Here is a 19,651-nt window from a genome sequence, read left to right as displayed (position 1 = left end):
TCCCTTTCAGAGTCCATGTCTGTGTGTTCAAGATTATTATTTGATCTTACCACACCTAGTCATATTCAGTTCACATCAGGACTTGAAAGGTTATTATTTTTCACAAGAATTCAAAGGTAGATTTAAGTCTGTTGATCACAAGTGAGCAATAGCTGTTGATTACAAAAAAATCTGAGCAGACTTAAAACTTGCATAAAACATGAAATAGCAATGCTGACTTAACTTGCTGACAAACACATGGGAAAGTCCACAATTTACTTGCAATCCTGCTAAACTGAAGAGCTTATCTCCCATTTCCCTTCTCTTTCCAAACATCAAGAAATATGTAGAGTTAACATAAACCAACTTCTGGCAATATTCTCCAACTTTTGGAATGAAGCAAAAAGGAAAAACATTTCCGTTTTGTTGTATTTTATTACATGATTCACATGATGCTGAACCTCTGCATGCACCATGCCTACTGATAAACACGGGTCAAAAGTGTCCCCTATTGGAAATAAATATTACTAATCTAAAAAAATAGAATAATTAAATACATATTAAGAAACAGGAGGAATGCCAAGATGATTCTTCTGGTTTTACCAAGAGTAACTAAAGCCTCTTAATGTTATACTATGCAAGCCCTAGACAAGGGAATGTGCATTCTCATGTTAAATGTTCAGAAAATCTTGGATAAAGGAAATCTACATGTCAGAAAGCAGAAATAAGCTGAAATGATAACTGTGGTCTACTTGAATAAACAGGTTATGTTCCATCCTAGAATGAAAGTGCCATTTCAGTACATTTTGTCGCAAAATGCTCCCTTTGTATGGCACATCGTCAGTGTTGCTTCTCCACTGGTGATATATAGAGACATTTCTTCTGAACTCCCTATGTTGTCCAGCTTGAAAGGGCTTTAAGGGGAGGCTAAATTAGGCCAGAGAGGATTCTCTATGTCAGAAGAGTTTCATTTAAGTTTGCCTTGGGATTTTGCCTTATGGTATCAAAATAATTCTGCAAATCACTGCTCAGTTTGTTTACAAAGCACACAATGAAACAACAAATACTGAAATATGATTCAGCGTCCCCTCCAATTTTAAAACTTTGTATTAAGGTATTGAAAAGCAAGGTACAATTTAAAAGAAGAGCTGGAGAGAAGATAGCATAAAAGTTAAATTTATATTCCTTCAAGGCTCCCTTGTGCAAAGAAGTGCATTAATCTATCACTTATATTTCTCAGAGTGGAATCATTCTAAATTCATCTGTATGTTTCTGGTTTGCTTTATGTAATGGCTTTCTATTATTTGTACTTGTGCAAATGGTAGGCAATCAGTAATTTATTGGGCAGGACAGAAGGACCATTTTTTGAAAATTATTCTACTTAATATCATTAATTAGCTGCTAGAACATTCTTATTAATACAAGAATAGATGTGAACAGATAACAGTCTCCAATTCTTGACTGCTAGACATTATAAGATATATTATTTACTTTGTAAAACATATTAATAGAATTTTGGAATTACAGAGGAATAAATAAAACTCAAAGTATCCAACGCTCCAACATTACTTTTTATGGTATGCTCACTGCTATTAATGTAACTCTTTTCAAATTTAGACAACTGCAACTATTTAAAATTTTTTCTGTTATGAAGCTGAAATTTTTAAAAATCCAATGAGGTTTTATTGGAAGTGAAAAATGAAGCTTTCAGTGAAAGAGATATAGACTTGGCTAATATGTAACAAAAGCTAGCTAAAAATATAATTCAAAATGATAACAGATAGATTTGATTGTGATTATAAGGGGTGAAGGCAGAATCAAAAATTCCAGCCACAGGCCAGATGCTGTAATCCTAGCACTCTGGGAGGCCAAGATGGATGAATCACTTGAGCTCAGGAGGTCTGAGCAAGAGAAAGATTCTATGTCTACTAAAAGTAGATAAATTAGCCAGGGTTTGTGGTGGGTGCCTGTAGTCCCAGCTATTCATGAGACTGAGGCAGGAGGATTACTTGAGCCCAGAAGTCTGAGGTTGCTGTGAGCTATGCTAGAGCCATGGCACTCCTTCCTGATCAATACAGTCAGACTCTGTCTGAAAAAAATAAATAAATAAATAAAAGTTCCTGCCACATTACCTGCTTTCTTAATAGTGCCTACAATGAATTGAAAATGTTGAGTGGTTTCAAGAACAATTTTAATCTACTTATTTCTTGTGACTACAATTTTATCCATTGGGATCAATGACTTCTATTTATCTGGACTCTCAGTGGCCTAAATGGAGAAATAGGTGCAAGGATTGGGTGGTGAAGATGAAAATGCATTCACATTTCAAAAGATTACTGCTTCCTTCTGACAAATGAGACATATTTAACATAGTGGAAAGTGTGATATATAATCATAAAATTAAAAAAGGAATCTTAAATCTTTCTTTTCAGAATTTTAAATAATGGAGATCTTAAGTCTATCTTCTCTGAGGATCATGTTTGAACTTGTGTTTAAGCCCCATGTTTAGCCCTCAACAAATATTTATGGTTAGGATTAGTAATGATATCCAGAAAGATCTTGAAAATGAGGGCCTGGCTGTGCACATAAACTACCTGAAAATTTAAAGGTTGGAGAACATCTCCAAAGAAAGAAAAATTTAGGGTGAATATGAAAAGAATATAGCACCATAACTGAAAAAACTAAAGCCAGTCCTGAAGTGCAATATATGCCTAATAGTGAGAGAGAGACCACACAAATACTTTATCCAGGAAGGCTGGTGATTGAGCCCTATTCCATAGCTGATGGTTTGGGATAGAGTGAGGGGAGCAAACAGTTCCAGAGAATGGGGAAAAAAGATAGTCCAATTTCTACAGAACATATTGACAAATCTTGGGGAGAACATAATCCATCCCTCTTGGAACACTTATAAAGGATAAACCTTGCTCTCTGTCTCTCCCGCTTTCTCTCCCTCTCTTTCTCTGCCCTTCATCCTCTTCTTCTTCCTCTCCTCCACATAGGACCCTTATTCTCTGCCCCATAAAGGAATGCTGACTCTGGGTTGGCCACGTACTTTCCCTAGCAGTTAGAGGAAGACTTAAATCATGATAATTAATGTCTGACCCAGAAATGTAAGTGATTAATGAAAAAGAAATGGTTTATTATGTAATTGAAGTGAAATAATGACTCTAAAAGACAGGGACATTTGTTTCTAGCTACCAGGATGCTAACTTACTGGCAATTTGCACATTGTCTAGAGGATCTTTGTAATAAGCCTTGCAGCCTCTAGAGACTATGAAGTCATTGTAATATCATCTTTACTGTCACCAGCCTCAGTCTTAATATATCCAGTCTTAAACTTGTCCTAAACTGTGTAGGATGAGGCATGGGCTAAAGATTCAACAAGCTTGGTTACATAATCCAATAGTGGATTTTTTAAAAAATCACTATTTCCTTGGTTTTAAATGATCCAGGGTAGTTTTTTTCACCAAAATATTTCTAACCCTCTGCTTTCAACCTATGGTTCATGGGATCATGAAAACCTTATCACTTTGCTTTCTTTCTGGCCTATTTGTAAGCAACATGTAATTGAATTTATTTATAAAACATGGTATAGCTCTCCCCAGTGTCCAACTATCTCCACTCTATTCTTCTCTAGTACCTGGTTAGCAGCCCTATAAATGATTTTTCCCTTTTAAAAACAGGCATATTGCCAAAATAAAATTGAACAGCAATGACCAACTTGAAAAGGATACACAGGCAATAATACATCGGCTCATTTATTTGTGACCAGACACATTCTTCAAAGCAAGTTCTGGCCCAACACTTCTAAGATAATGAAATAATAGTCAGAAAAACAAATGATTAACTACACCTTGAAGTGACTGTTAATTCATTTAGAAACAAAAGATTTGGCTCGGCGCCTATAGCTCAACTGGCTAAGGCGCCAGCCACGTACACCTAAGGTGGCGGGTTCGAATCCCCAGCCCGGACACGCCAAAAACAACAATGAGGGCTGCAACCAAAAAATAGGCGGGCGTTGTGGCGGGCGCCTGTGGTCCCAGCTACTTGGGAGGCGGAGACAGGAGACTCGCTTGAGCCCAGGAGTTGGAGGTTGCAGTGAGCTGTAATGCCACGGCACTCTACCCAGGGGGACAGCTTGAGGCTCTGTCTCAAAAAAAAAAAAAAAAAAGAAACAAAAGATTTTCTACAATGAATATGGTTGGTATGTTATCTCCCCTGTAGAAATTTACATTTTCACTTATTTTAAAATCCTATCAAGTGACAAGTTTCCCTCTTATTTTAAGAACTCAATCAGTGTAACTATTTGACCCTAACTGAGTTGGGTACTTTTGTAATTGTAAAAATGGATGCGTATTAGCAGTATTTATTTACTTGCATTTCTCTAGCGACATCTAGTGGAGAAAGTGTAGTATACACTTTATATAGAAGTGCAGAAGCTGTCTACTAAATTTTAATCAAAATAATAATCAATATGAATTCATATTTAAAAAGTTAAACATTTTACCTTTATTTTAAAATGTAAAAAAAACATAGGATTAGTAGTATCTCTTAAATTAAATCTTTTAAAGTTGGTACAGATTGGGCCCAATAAGCAATCTCAAATCTGGATAAAAATGGAAAAATCTGGTCCTATACTTTTGCATGCATGTGGCTGAAAAGTGAATTTCTTCATTTTTCATATGAGTTTTTTTTTCTACATTTACATAGAATAGTGACATGTGGATAAGAAATCATGGCTTAATTTTTTCTATTTCAAACAAGTGATTGAAAATAATCATTTCTGATTTCACTCCTTAGTTCTCATCCACGTTAATGCACCTGTTATCTCTCACTTCTGACACTTTGCTACTGTTGACATTATGACTTTCATCTTCTCTCTCATTTGGATCTGGATGATTTTTTTGAGAGACAATTGAGAGTGTAGGCATCATCTGTCTCCTGCCCACAAATATCTCCTAATAGTTCCTTCAGCTTAGATGTAAGATGAAGGGATCAATAATTAGTGCAGTTAAAAGAACTCTGTAGCCATCTATCTTTTATAGTACTAGAATTTCAACATCCCATCTGGTGCATTTTGTTTGTGAGAAAGTGGTCTAAAATACGTTAACTCCAAAATTTGTATTCATCCACTTAATTACTCTCCTTGAATCCTTTCCCTCTGAAATAAAATTACTCTTAGGTCCCGTGCTTAGACCTCTATCTCTGTGTTAATATAGTGTCTGTGCTGGCTTTTCTATGTGCGACACTGTCCTCAAATTCTCTTCATCTATTTCCAGTCTTTGCAATGCATGGACTATATATGCTTCATCTCTACATCTGAAAAGCTTTATGTGCTTCTTTCCTAGAAAAGTGCCAATGAAAGTTGGGTTATTCCTTGTTTTTTAATAATTTTCTGGCTGGGTGCAGTGGCTCATGCCTCTAATCTTGGAACTCTGGTAGACCAAAGTGGGTGAATCATTAGAGCTCAAGAGTTCTAGACCAGCCTGAAGAGTGAGATCCAGTCTCTAAAACTATCTGGGCCTTGTGGCGGGTGCCTGTAGTCCCAGCTACTTGGGAGGCTGAGGCAAGAGGATCAACTGCGTCCAAGAGATTGAAGTTGTTGTGACACAGGTGTTGCCCTGGGAGGAGTTAAGAGCTCTGTAAGAGTGGCAGACAGCCTGGCTGTAGGGACTTTTTATTATTTTCTAACTATCCCCCAAAAGGTCACTTCTTCCTTTATTCCCTCACATTAGGCTGTCCTTGGTGAAGAAGATCACAGAACATATTTTTAATTTCTTTTCCAGTTATTAGTGAAAAATTTCCCTGTCATTCATGTTACAGAAAAATGTGGGCACAATGTAGGTTGTGACTTTTTTCATTTAAAATTCACATAGTAATAATCTAAATAGGGCATAGTACATACTGGGATTAGGTAAACGGGAAAATATAGTTGCTGGCTGAGGGAAGAAGATATATCTTTAATTTTACTTTTTTCACAAGAGAAGTATTATTTATTTATTTTTTTTCTTGGTTTTATGTAGAGTTGATTTTTCATAAGTGAATCTAAGAGTAGAATATGAACATCTTAACACAATAACTAAGAAAATGACATGAAGGCTATGTTAACCAGTTCAATGGAAATGTTTCAAATTGTATGTGAAAACACCACACTGTACCCCAGAAGTGCATTAATGTACATAGCTACCATTCAATAAAAAAAAGATCCACTTATGTTCAATATAAAAAAATAAATAAACAACTAATAAATTACTAAACTGTCCTTACTTTTCTCTCTTTCCAAAAAATTTCAATAGATTTAGGGGTACCATTGATGTTTTGCTCCATGAATGAATTGCACAGCGGTAAGTCAGGGCTTTTAGTCCACCTGTCACCTGAATAATATACCTTGTACCTCATAGGTAGTTTTCTGATCCCTTAACTTCTTGCCCACTTCTGAGTTTCTAAAGTCTGTTATACTACCCTGGGTGACACGTATACTCATCATTCAGTTCCAACAAGTGAGTACGTGCAGTAGTAGTTTCGTTGTTCTTAAGATACTTTAAATAGGGTTGTAGATCCCAGTTCCATTCAAGTTGGTGCAAAGACATTATTTTGTTCTCTTCTATGGCTGAGTAGTATTTTGTGGTATATCTATGCCACATTTTCCTTATCCACTCATCAGTTGATGGGCACTCAGGTTGCTCTTTGTAACTGTGAATTCTGCTGTGATAAAAATATGAGTGCATATGTCTTTTTGATGTAAGGACTGCTTTTCCTTTGGGAAGAACCATAGTGGATTTGCTGGAATGAATGGTGGGTGTACTTTCAGGCCTTTGAAGAATGGTAGGTGTACTTTCAGGCCTTTGAGGAATTTCCATACTGTTTTCCATATAGTCTGTACTAATTTACACTACCACCAACAGTGAATAAGCCTTTCCTTCCCCCACATCCACGCCAACATTGGTTTTGTTTTCTCTTTCTAATAATGGTGTAAGGTGGTATCTCATGAAGCTTTTATTTGCACTTCCCTGATGATTGCTGATGTTCAGTGCTTTTTCATAAATTGTTGCTCATTTGTATGTATTCTTTTGAAAAATGCAAATTATATATTTTGCACACTTTTAAATTAGTTTTTTTAAGTTGATTTGAGTTCCTTGTGGATATTGGATATTAATCCCTTGTTGGATGTATAGTTTGAGAATATTTTCTCCCATTTGTAGGTTGTTGATACACTCTGCTGATTATTTCCTTTTCTGTGCAGAAACTTTTAGTTTAATTTGGTCCCATTTATTTGTTTTTCTCATATTTCTTTTCAGGGTCTTCATCATAAGTTTGTTGCTTCTTCCCACATTTTCCTCTCGAGTTTTTATGGTGCCAGGTCTTAAATTTAATACATCTTGAGTAAATTTTTGTGTATGGTGAGAGATGGGGATCTAGTTTCCCTCTGCATGTGGCTATTTTTCCTAGCATTGTTTACTGAACAGGACATCCTTTCTCTAGGGTGTTTTGTCTGTTTTGTTGACAGTCAGTTGGGTGTATCTATACAGCCCTATGTCTGGGTTTCTGGTGCAGAGTGTCTGTCCCAACTTCTTCTGTCCTACAAAGCATTCAAAGGACTTCTCTCTCAGTCCCCTTAGGGCAGCCCAATACACAAGCAGAACTTCTGGAACAGGGCTCCCTCCTGTGTCTCCGTGCTTCTTTGTGTTTGTCACAGTTCACTCAGGTGCTGGGGGATGTTTGTGTGGGATCCCCACACAGGGAGCCTGAGGGCCTGTGACTTCCCCAGCTGGATAGAGGCACCTGCTGTGTGTAGGCCCTGTGGTGCTCGTCCTCTTGGCTTGAGATCCTGGTGAGGGGAAGTGACTCTATCCCATCCTTGGCCCTGTGCACTCTTCCCAAGAAGTTCCCAGTTTGCTATTGGCAGCAGCACCTGCACTTCCCTGGTCAGAAGCTCTCTCCAATCAGGAGTTGGCAGATCACACAGATGTGAGGGAGGAAAGGGAAACACTCCCATCTCCTTTCCCACCCACCTTTGATCTCCACCAAAATTTGCTCCTTCATATTCTCTGCCACTTCTTCTGATGGGATCTCCAGTCAGGGTGGGTTCTGGCTCCTTCCCCTCAGTATTTCCCCCTGGGCTCAGCTTTCTCATCAGAAACGTCTTCCTCTGGGCTGATCTGGTGACTGATGTCTCTAGTCTGACTCCTGCCTACCTAACATACAACTTTTTCAATACTGACAATAAAGAGAAAAGGAAACTCCCTGTTTTAAAGAATCTTTCATTTTGAAATGAAACAGTAACAGTTAAGGTTACTTTCCCTGACTCTCCAAGGCCCACAGAAGTTTCTGGCAGTCATGAGTTGCCACACAATTTTGCTCACATAATTAAGACCAGTTTAGGGCCTTTGCTTTAAAACCCAAAGTGAATAATTCTCTGAACAATTTGAGAAACTTACATCATAACATATAGAAAAGATACCAGTTTTCTTAAATAGAATTTACTAATTAGCAACAGAATTATCCAAAACTTAATAGCAAGCAGTTTAACTATTTTTTAAGAAAAGGGAAGTAGGTCCAGGCAGAGAGGAAATCCAGAGGGCCAAGTTTCATGCCTGCAGTGTATATAAACTTGTGCTTTTGTCAACTGAACTTACCCACAGTGAAATGATTTTATATGAAGAATCTTGATAAGACAATATTTCTTGTAATAAACCACCACCTAGAAATATATAACCCTTTAACATTCCTGATAGTTGATTCTTTGCATGGACATAAAGCACTTAAACAAAATTCATCATAGACTCAAATATTAAGTAAATAATTTAATGGCAATAGAACACTCAAATTTCTTCAGGCACATCATTTGAGGTTATTATATTTTTCTGAGGAGTATAAATCTGAAAATGGTAAAAATTCTAACCAAATACTGAACCACGAATTAACACAAAAGGATGCAAACACAATTCTCCTGACTTAGGTTTCCATAGTCTTGCCTCAGACTGTTGCTTATTGAGGATATTTAGTTAATCTCTAATGGATGACCTGTGATAAGACAGGGCTAACTGTAACCAGCTCTTGGCTCCATGCAGGGGCCACGGATGCTGACAGTGTTCACTTCTTGGAAGTAGCCAGTCCTATTTTCTATTTGGTTTTAATCCAGGCCTATTCAAAGGAATCACCACTTATTCTCTGTCACATTAACCAAGTTCATTCTACTCCCCACTCTCTAAGAATCTAAAGACCACCAGGATTCTGCTTGGGGTTCAGGTAAGGCTGTCAGGATCTGGGTCTTTGAGCAGGGGGTCCCATCCCATCCTTTGTTTTCTGTGTCAGCTAATATTGCTCTCTCATTCTCACCAAGTCAATTAAAAGAATATAGTTTTAAAGGAATGGATTAGGTGAGTAGAGGGCTAGATGGAGATTTCAGGGGCCAATATATGGAAAGGTTTCCCTGTGCTAATGTGGGTGGAGCACTAATTAACCTTCCTATACTCTCCCAGGGAACTCCCAGAGTCCCTTGGGGACTGGGTAACAACTAGCAATATAGGTCCAAGTAGCAGTAACTTTGTTCTTGGCCAGGAATTGGGTGAAAGTTTGACTTAAGCTTAATTTGGAGAAATTAAAAATAACAAGTAACTTAAGGGAAAAAACATTATTCTGAAAGGCAGCAGGAAAGGAAACTGCTAAGAGGATCTTGAGTAAAGTTCACTCCCTTTGAGGGAAAGTTGTACCCAAGTCACAAGACCTGAGACTGAGACCTACCACCGTACTTCCCTGAGCTCCTTCACAGCCTCAATGGCCCCAGCAAAGTCAGGCCTGCCTACAGATAAGCAGGTCTGGGTCTTGCTGGAAGGAGGGACTCCCAGACATCTGGCTCTGCCTTGGACCACCCTGGTTCACATGCAAAGATGTGCCTGGGCCACATCTCTGGAACATGAGGCAATAGTCTGAAAGCTTTGGGATTTCCATCCCAGTACACAGTAAAAGTGATGGACAGTAGCTCACACCTGTAATCCTAGCACTCTGGGAGGCTGAGGTGGGTGGATTGCCTGAGCTCGGGAGTTTAAAACCAGCCTGAAGCAGAAAGAAACCTCATCTCTGGAAAAAAAAAAAAAAACAGGCATTGGGGTGGGTATCTGTAGTCCCAGCTACTTGGGAGGCTGAGGCAAGAAAATCACTTACCCCAAGAGTTTGAGGTTGCTGTAAGCTGTGATGCCACAGCACTCTACCAAGGATGACAAAATAAGACTCTGTCTTAAAAAAAAAAAAGAAAGAAAGAAAGAAAGAAATGAGTTTCTATAATGACATAAAACTGGGTTGAGATGGATTTTGTTTCACTTTTCAAATCCTTTGGAGTAAGTAGACAACCTTAAAAATATCTTGTACGTGAGCCAAACTTAAGTTTTATTGAATGTTCAAAGAAGTTTTCCTCCATTTCCCATTTCTGGAACTAAGATACCAAGAGCATATACAGCATGTGTGTTTCATGGGATTGATAAAATTGCATGACATTGCAGATCTTGTGGAATCAAGGATTTAGAAATGTGATCTATACTGAGTTCTATATATGACTTTATGATTTGTATATAAAATTCATGCATGTTTTTTCTTTTCTTAGATTAACTGTGGCTTAAAATAACAAACCATGTCATGAAGAGATTCAGGAATCTTTCATCTCTCTCACTGGTACACCATGGGAAAAACAGGGAAGTCACAGGACCCAAATGTACACATTTCTAAACACAATTCTTAGCCTTTGCTAATGAAATAGAGAATGTGTTCCATCTTTCATAATAAAACTTTTTGCAAATGAAATTTGGCAAACTCACAATTTAAGGACCTCATTCTATCTGTTAATATCCTTAGAAATAGTACATTTTAAGCAGTGATAATATGCATATGCCAGACCCTTTAAGGTTTTCCTGTAGGGGTGGCTTGTTGCCCTAATGGTGAGCTGGTGTTCTACTTAAGAAGCCAGCCCATTGAGGTGGTTGTCCAATCTTAACAGCTGAAATAACTGTTAATACCACAGTGAAGGTGATCATAAGAGGACTTTTATAGCAAGATTAGTGCTTACAACTACGCACACACACATCAGTTTATATTGTTTTTACAAACTAATATTGCTGTGTAACGTTTAGACAATCTGCCCTCTTTGTCCAGACAACCTTCCCTGGCCTAGAGGGCAGGTTGTTTAAATACCACTGTTTAAGAAATGGCTAAATACAGATGCTAAGTGTGTTTTGCACAAAATAGTAATTTAAAAATTCTTTTAAAATGTCAAAACATTAAAGTAAAACCAAGAGTTTCTATTTAATATTTTCATGTCCTAATTCTGTGAAATGAAAAGGTTCCCAAATCTTCCATCATCCAACACCATAAGAGACAAAATTCAGCATTATAAGAGAAAAAAAATCTTCAAAATCAACACCAAACAGGTCTCCTATTAGAGAAAAAGCATTTGCTCTATGAAATACACCCCCTCACCCATATAAGCTATAAAATTTATCCCATGGTCCCATATAGTCTTCTGAGTGTTTTGAATCCAGGTACTCAGTCTTTCCTCCTTCACTCTCAGAATTGAAGCAGATTTCAGGCAAGGAATCACTACAGCTTTTAATATTTTCTAGGTCAGTGTTCCCTTTAGAAAAGGTAAAGAAATGAATCCCTCTCAGAGACAAGTAATATACTCAAACACACTCAAAATTCCAGAACCATCTGAAGAATTTTGCTCATCATTTAAAGCACGCAAAGAACCCAGGTCATTTCCTTTAACTGAGAAATAAAGAAAAGAGGTTTAGAAGAGAAACATATGTGGTCATTTCTTTTTTTTTAATCCACCAAAAATATGGAAAGCTTCACAAATTTGCATGTCATCCTTGCACAGGGGCCATGCTAATCTTCTCTATCATTCCAATTTTATTATATGTGCTGCTAAAGTGAGCATAAGTCATTTCTTTATTCATTCTGTGAATACTCTTATCCTTTACTATTTCCAAATAGTCTCATCATAACATTTTATGGAGAGGCTATAAGAAGTATTTTCAGGTGGAATTAGTCACTACTTTGAAATAATACATTTTAATTTCATAGTTATAATACTATGTGAGGTAGCTTTTAAAATGTATCATCTTTTAAAATGATTGAGGATAGGGAGGTGCCTGTGGCTCAAAAGGGTAGGGCGCCAGCCCCATATGCCAGAGGTGGCAGGTTCAAATCCAGCCCTGGCCCAAAAAAAAAGAAAAGAAAAAAATCATTGAGGATAATAAAAGAAACAAGGGCAATTGCAAATATAGCTAATCATTATCAACATTCAAAACTTTCAATACATAAAAAACCTTTCTTTTTTATAATTTCAGTGAAAACATCTTAAATGTGAATGATGGTTTAAAGAACAGTAAATGGATATAAACATATTTTACTTTCAAAAAAGAAATTCAAATCACATACCTGCCCAGATAGCACTGCCAAAATGGTTTGTTTGGAGAAGCCAATTCTGAATTCTTTGCTCCAAACATTTTTGCTAGTAGTTTAGCAACTTATAGGTATTCCTCATTATCATTGCTCTAAAACTAAAAACACAACCACAGCTTTAAAAGATATTCAGAATAAGGCTACACACTTTTTCGCATCATTTCCCTTATCTACAGAAAACTTTCCATAAACTGCACATGAAAGATTACACAAAATGTTCACTATATTTTTCAGAAAATTAACTGTCTTCATAAATGCTCTAATCATCTCTAATTATATTAAATCAGTACCTCCCCATACACACATGAAAAAGACATCTCAAAAATTTGGTTAAATGTAGAGGCCCCTCCTACAAATGAGGTTTATTTCTACTCACAATCAAATTGAAAAACAAACTAAAACCTACCCAACCTGCTAAAGTAGTCATTATTGGAAGAAATCTAACAGAATATGTATTGAAACTTCTGATCTCACATGTACAACCAGACTAATCATTAGGAGAAAAAGTATATGCCTAAAGAAAACTCGGATGGATGACAATTTAGTGTTCCATCTGAGCCATTAAACCACCCCATTCACGTAATTTTAGATACTCAATTAAAAAGTATAAACAGATTCAAGAAAGGATGTCATAGATGCATCCCTTAACACTGTGAAAAGCTACGATGACGTGACAACCATAACATCCAACAAAATAGTTCTTGTGCCACAGTAAAAGAATATATGATAGGTCACTGCTTCAATGGCATGTGTGTGGTGAGCAGAAGGAAGGTATAGGAAATGGTTCCTTTTTCAAAAACAGTATGTTCATAAAAGGGGAGGTAAAAACAGAATAGTGACAAATACTATAGAATGAAGCACTTCTGTGAAGTACTTTCTCTAGTTTCAATATTTTAATGATGAACTAAGTTTATACTATTCCTATTTCAAATAAAACTTAAAATTGTCTATCTTGACAGGAATTGACATTTAAATACAATTCCAGGCTCAGTGCCCATAGCACAGTGGTTACAGCGCCAGCCACATGCACCGAGGATGGCGGGTTCGAACCCAGCCCAGGCCAGCTAAAACAACAATGACAACTGCAATAAAAAATAGCTCGGCGTTGTAGCAGGCTCCTTGTAGTCCCAGCTATTTGGAAGTCTGAAGCAAGGCTTAAGCCCAAGAGTTTGAGGTTGCTGTGAGCTGTGATTCTACAGCACTCTACTGAGGGCAACATAGTGGAACTCTGTCTCAAAAAAAAAAAAACTTTTTAATAAATACATAAATAAATTCCAGTGGAAATGTGACCACTCAGCACCCACTAGGTGGTGCTGCAAATACTAAGCAACAAGTAGGGCTGGCCACCAAATGTCAAAGTCTATGTTTTGGTCCTTTATGCTGCAAGGATTTCCACTTGCTGTAGAGCTTGATGACTGTGTCAGACATGGTTCAATTCCATACTAAATTCTCAGATCAGCCATGGAAACATTTTCTCACAAACTATCCCCTTATTTCTATTACACAAGATACCAGAACCAACAGTAGACTACTCCTTCCAACCAAGCACTACAGTGAGTCTAAGGATATGATGGTCAAGGCTATTCTTCTAACTCTTAAATTTTATTACTTTTAAGATAAATGCTTTGACTACATATATATTTATGAAAATACACAAAGAAAAAAGAAGAGAACTAAGTGCATGGAAATCCTTCTCCAGATCTCATAACAAAAGAGTGAGACATTAAGTATATTTTGAATTGAATTTTATAGTAAAAAACAGAAATTACATTAAAAAGTCACCTTGTATATTAACTGCTATAATTTATAAAACCTACATAGGTACATATAAAAAATTACTATTGTCCCACATAAAATCCTTTTTATATTTCTCTAGGAAAGAAGACATGAAAAGCAGTTGGGAGTTTAAATTATGAAAATAAGTGAGGAAAAAGTATAACCAGATTACTGCCAGGTATAAATGTCTACAAAATAATGAAAGTGTACTACAAATGCTATATTTGTACTATGGAAATCATTCCACCAAGACTAAACACTAAATTTGCTCAAAGTATAGATAAATAAAAATTCCTTACTACTGTCTGCTACTCAAATGGTACTATAAAACTAATAATTCATGAGTCCTCCAAATGAACAAAGATCTCTGAGAAAATAACATCTCTAAAAGACACTAAATGATCATTAGCATTTAAATGTAGGTTCTGAAGACAAGATTAGTTTCTTAGAAAACAATAGAGATGTTTACCTAATACTCTTAGAATATATAAACAAATCTGAGGCAATTAATGTGGCAGCTCTCTAAAAATTTAGTAGGTCAGGAGAAGGTAAGCATAGAAAATGAAATAAGTCAGATATGGAAGGAGTTTGTTCTTAATAAACATACATATATAAGTTCACAGCTAGATAAAATATACACCTATTAGTAAATTTAATCTGTTCCAAGATGTCTTTCCTTCTGAATAATAAACATCTAATACCAGACATCCTAATACTTTACATAAAGACTTAATATAAAATTTATGATACTTCCAGCATCTTTTTTCCCTTATTAAAATATGCTATGGGGCAGTGCCTGTGGCTTAAGGAGCCCCATGTACTGGAGGTGGTAGGTTCAAACTCAGCCCTGGCCAAAAAACTGCAAAAAAAAAGAGTAGCAATATATACTAGTACTTTGTTTTAAACTTCCTGAGCCTTCAATGATTAATTTAGGAAAGCTTTACAGCCCTGACATCCAGGTAAATAATAATATGTCAAACAACATAATAATCTAGGTAGATGTGACTTAGAAGGAATGGATAACTGCCTTGCTATCTTTTATGGATCTTAACATGTGTTTGACACCCTGAGTAATCACCAAAATCCTTAGGAAATTTTCAGAATTCCTGTGTGTGAAACTTTACTACAGAGATTCTCAACCTGTGGGTCACGATCTCTTTGGGAGTCAAACGACCCTTTCACAGGGGTCACCTAAAATCATCACATATACCCCATACAAATGCAAGTGTATGAAAATTTTTATGGTTGGGAGTCACCACAACATGAGGAATGGTATTAAAGGGTCATGGTATTAGGAAGGTCGAGAACCACTGCTTTACTAGATAGAGTGAAGGGAGGAGATAATCCTATTTGAAGCAAGAAGAAGGTAGCAGGAGACAGAGTATAGGTGAGAATTCAGCAAAATTTAACATAGTTAACGTAGTCAATAGAGCCTGGAGGTGTCCCACATCTCCCAGATCTCTGGCACCATGAAAACTGTTGCCCCAAACTCAAAAGCAACATTATATTGGAGAGAGCACTAACTTAGGCCTACAGCTACTTGATCCTATCTGGGGGATAGACAAGACAACCATGGTGGGCAAAAGAAAAGAGACGGTAGAGAGACTTAAGAAACAAAAAATTGGATGGAAGAAGAGTTATAGGTTCCTATGAGCTGAAGTGAGATTTAAAATAAATTTCACCATAAAAACCTTTCATACATTGGTTGAGATTCATTATTAAGAAACAGTTTTAAATCTTGAGTCATTAACTTTTTGGAGAGGTATAAAATACTTAGAACAAACATATGAAACATCATTTCTAGGGAATATGACATAGTAGATTCCAAATGCCTGGCTTACATGTGAAACTTTTAAGGGTCAATATATGAGTTGAAGAATAACTATAACTAATATGAACTAAAACAGGAAGGCATATGATGTCTCATTGTATAACTTCTTGATCTTTTAGTATCCCTTTTGTGAATTAAAATCAGAGGGCTCGAGTGGAGTCACCAGTGTAAGGTAAGATATAAATCAATTAATACATGTATATATCTTCTATATATCCAACCATACCTGCATTCATACTCACACAACTTACAAAGAGATTGAGATTTGGGATGATCATTGTTGGGGGTATTGAGATACAGAGTTTTGCTAGCTGTTTCTAATGTCTTATCATGGTAAGCTTCTATGTGTAATATTCTTTGTCTTTTGAATTATGGTATAAAGAAAAATATCCTTAGCATTTTTTAGCAATAAGTATTTTTTTCTTTTTTTTGAGACAGAGTCTCACTTTGTTGCCCCAGGCTAAAGTGCTGTGGTATCATAAGTCACAGCAACCTCAAACTCCTGGGTTCAAGCAATTCTCTTGCCTCAGCCTCCCTGGGTAGCTGGGAACTAAAAGAGTGTGCTACCACATTGACCTAGTTTTTCTATTTTTAGTAGCGAAAGGATCTCACTCTTGCTCAGACTGGTGTCAAACTACTGAGCTCAAGCAATACACCCGTCTTGGCCTGCCAGAGTGCTAGGATTATAGGCATGGGGCAGGGTGCCCAGCCTCTAAAGTTCTTTAAAGTATATACATTATTTCCTTAAACATAATCCTATTGTGCTCTTTATAAACTGCTATATTGTTTAAACATAACTTTTGTATGCATAGTTAAGTAGAAATTTTGTGTGACTCTCTTAATGCAATATTTACTTTATCACAGTGCTCTGGAACTGAACCTACAATATCTTTGAGATATGCCTGTATATGTATCCTTTAAGCATTTTTTATATATCCTTTTACATTATACCCACAAATACACACAGAAGCACAGATTAAGAAGAGAGAAATATGCAAATTCACTGTTGAAAGTGTCTATGAGAAAAAGAGTTTTCTGGTCAATGATTCTACTAGTCTCTCTAAAAAGAGAGATCTTCCAGGGAGCCAAGTTATGTATCTTATTTTCTTTAGGTTCAGGGAATTCTTGCTGTTTAAGTAAATTAGTCATATCACTGTTTCAAGTAGCAAACATCTAATGATATATTTTTGCATTTGTTTGTCATTAAAGTACATCAGAAGGACACATCAAACTTGATGGGAATGAAGATGTTGGCCATTTGGCCATGACAAGTCAGATGAGTAAGTCAGTTGGAAGTTCGCAAGTAGGGAGCCTTTGATGGATCTCTTTGGGACACCAGGGCTTATGTTAAGGCAAAAAGGAAAAAAGAAAACTATGGAAAGATATCAGAAAGCATAGGAGGGTGGGTACACAATATTTACTTTAGTTGAATTTTCAGACAAATACTAAGTTGAAAAAAAATTTTCCATCTTTTCAGAAGTAAATGTTCTATTAGCTTGAAAATTTGAAAAAGGTCTATAAAAGAGAGAAATTTTATTAGAAGTTTCTTTCCTGAGGGGCAGAGCCAAGATGGCGGACTGCAGCCAGCTTTTTACAGAAGCTCCCGTCCAGAAAGAGGCTGAAAGGACAGAAACTTAACAAATTAGCTGATGGTTTGGAGCAGAGACAAGAGAGAAGATTGAAGAGTGCACTTCAACCTTCCTGAGGCGAACTGCGACCCCAAAAATACAACCAAAAGGTACAAAATCCACCACCAAGCGGACAGGAGTCCCCTCCCCCACAACAAGGGCTCACAATTTACTCCATGCAGAGTTCAAACTTCCACTCTATTCCACGGGAGAGACTCCCTAAAAACTGGACATCCTACCCCTGCTGGCGTGCCACGGCACCCTCTGGCCAGACATAAAACTGTAAAACTGTATAAATCTGTATATATTCCCCACCTGCAACATTGAACTCCGAGGAGTCCCAACCCACCCACTCCGAGATCTGGAGGTTTATTACCTATGGAGTCCTGATTCTTGGACATCTCCTTGAGAGAAGTGGAGGGGGAGAGGGCTGGTGCTGTTCTGTGCTGACTGTGGTGCGGGTGTGAGGAGAGGAGAGTCAGCTCAGGGGACACCAGTGCAGAAACAGTGGCATCCCGAGCAGCACGCCATCCCGGACAGCAGCCACAGGCAGGGCGCACTTAACTTTCTTGGGTGGAGCACCAGCCCTCAGGGGGCTAATGCAGCTGAGACAAAGGCAGTGGGTGGGCAGAGGCTAGAATTGACACCTGAGTTTAAAGCCAAATGCAACCTCTGATTTACAGAGAAATCTAGCCGGACAGAAGCCTAATTTAAACATGCAAGGCCCCCTGCTGAACTCAGATTTCTGGCTGATTTTGCCAGGTAAACCCCGGGAGCAGTGGCCTACAGGAGTAAATAGGGCCACAGACCTGGGGGATTATGAGTGACTGGGTGCAAGGTGGGGAAGGAGGTATTAACCTTCCCAAACTAACCCATTTGTCAGGTGGGTCCCTTTGCCCTCGTGGAGCACTGGAACAAGTTATATCTGAACTGCAAGCAGACCCCTCTTATCTAGCTCCCAGAGACATTTGAACTCTTCCACCTGAAATGGGTGCTGACTGGGACAACTGATTTGGACCCCTCCAACCTGGTAGACCACCCAAGGACTATTCAAAGGGGCACACCAGGTGTATGGTTGAGGGAAGGTTTGAACTATATAAAACTGTATATATTCCCCACCTGCAACATTGAACTCTGAGTAGTCCCCACCCACTGACTCCAAGGTTTGGAGAGAAATCTAACCGGACAGAAGCCTAATTTAAACACGCAAGGTCCCCCTGCTGAACTCAGATTTCTGGCTGATTTTGCCAGGTAAACCCCGGGAGCAGTGGCCCACTGGAGTGAATAGGGTCTCAGACCTGGGGGACCACGAGTGACTGGGTGTAAGGTAGGGAAGGAGGTATTAACCTTCCCAGACTAACCCAGTTGCTGAGTGGGTCCCTTAGCCCTCAGGGAGCTGGGCGGGCCCCAAAACTGCTTGCTAGAGTCGCATGCCTCACGAGCAGCAGGCTCCTGCTGCTCTGGTCAGGCCCAGTACCGCTCGCTAGGGCCGCAGGCATGCTGCAGGCGTCCCACAGGCAGAGGCGGAGAAATCCTCCAATCCAGGTAGACCCAAAACAGCTTGCGAGAGACACACACACCCCACGGGGGCCAGGGGCGGTGTTCCCGGCTCCAGGCTCCCAAGCTGGGTGGACCTAGAACTGCTTGCTAGAGCCACGCTCGCCCTGCAGGTGGTGGTGGAGGGGTCTACCACTCTTGGAGGGCCCAGAACTATTTGCTAGAGCCACATACGTCCCTTGGACAGAGGTGGAGGAGTCCCTTGCTCCAGGCTCCCGCACTAGGAGGGCACAGATCGGCTTGCTAGCACCGCAAACATCCAACAGGTGATGGTGAAGTAGTCCCCTGCTTCCCCCCAGCTACTCTGGTGGGGCTGAACTAGGACGGATCTGGTCGCTCGTGTACCCTGCGCTACTGCTGCCATTCCCCTACCCTCTGGCTGCTCCAGGGTGCTGAACTAGGACTGATCTAGCCACTACAGTTC

The 19,651-nt window shown here is 38.4% G+C and overlaps 1 protein-coding gene and 1 non-coding gene across 2 annotated transcripts in view; both read right to left on the bottom strand.

Moving 5' to 3' along the window:
* The window catches only part of POSTN (periostin), a 64,929-nt gene that overhangs the window by 34,572 nt on the left and 10,706 nt on the right, over positions 1-19,651 (bottom strand). The gene's annotated exons all lie outside the window — the stretch shown is intronic.
* LOC111721769 lies at positions 11,804-11,908 on the bottom strand. Its single transcript, XR_002770787.1, has one exon. It is a non-coding gene; the product is annotated as a U6 spliceosomal RNA (small nuclear RNA).

Source organism: Otolemur garnettii, unplaced genomic scaffold (assembly GCF_000181295.1).
Source record: "Otolemur garnettii isolate 467f Iridium unplaced genomic scaffold, OtoGar3 scaffold00182, whole genome shotgun sequence".
NCBI lineage: Eukaryota > Metazoa > Chordata > Mammalia > Primates > Galagidae > Otolemur > Otolemur garnettii.
This window is presented reverse-complemented; position numbering and strand designations above follow the sequence as displayed.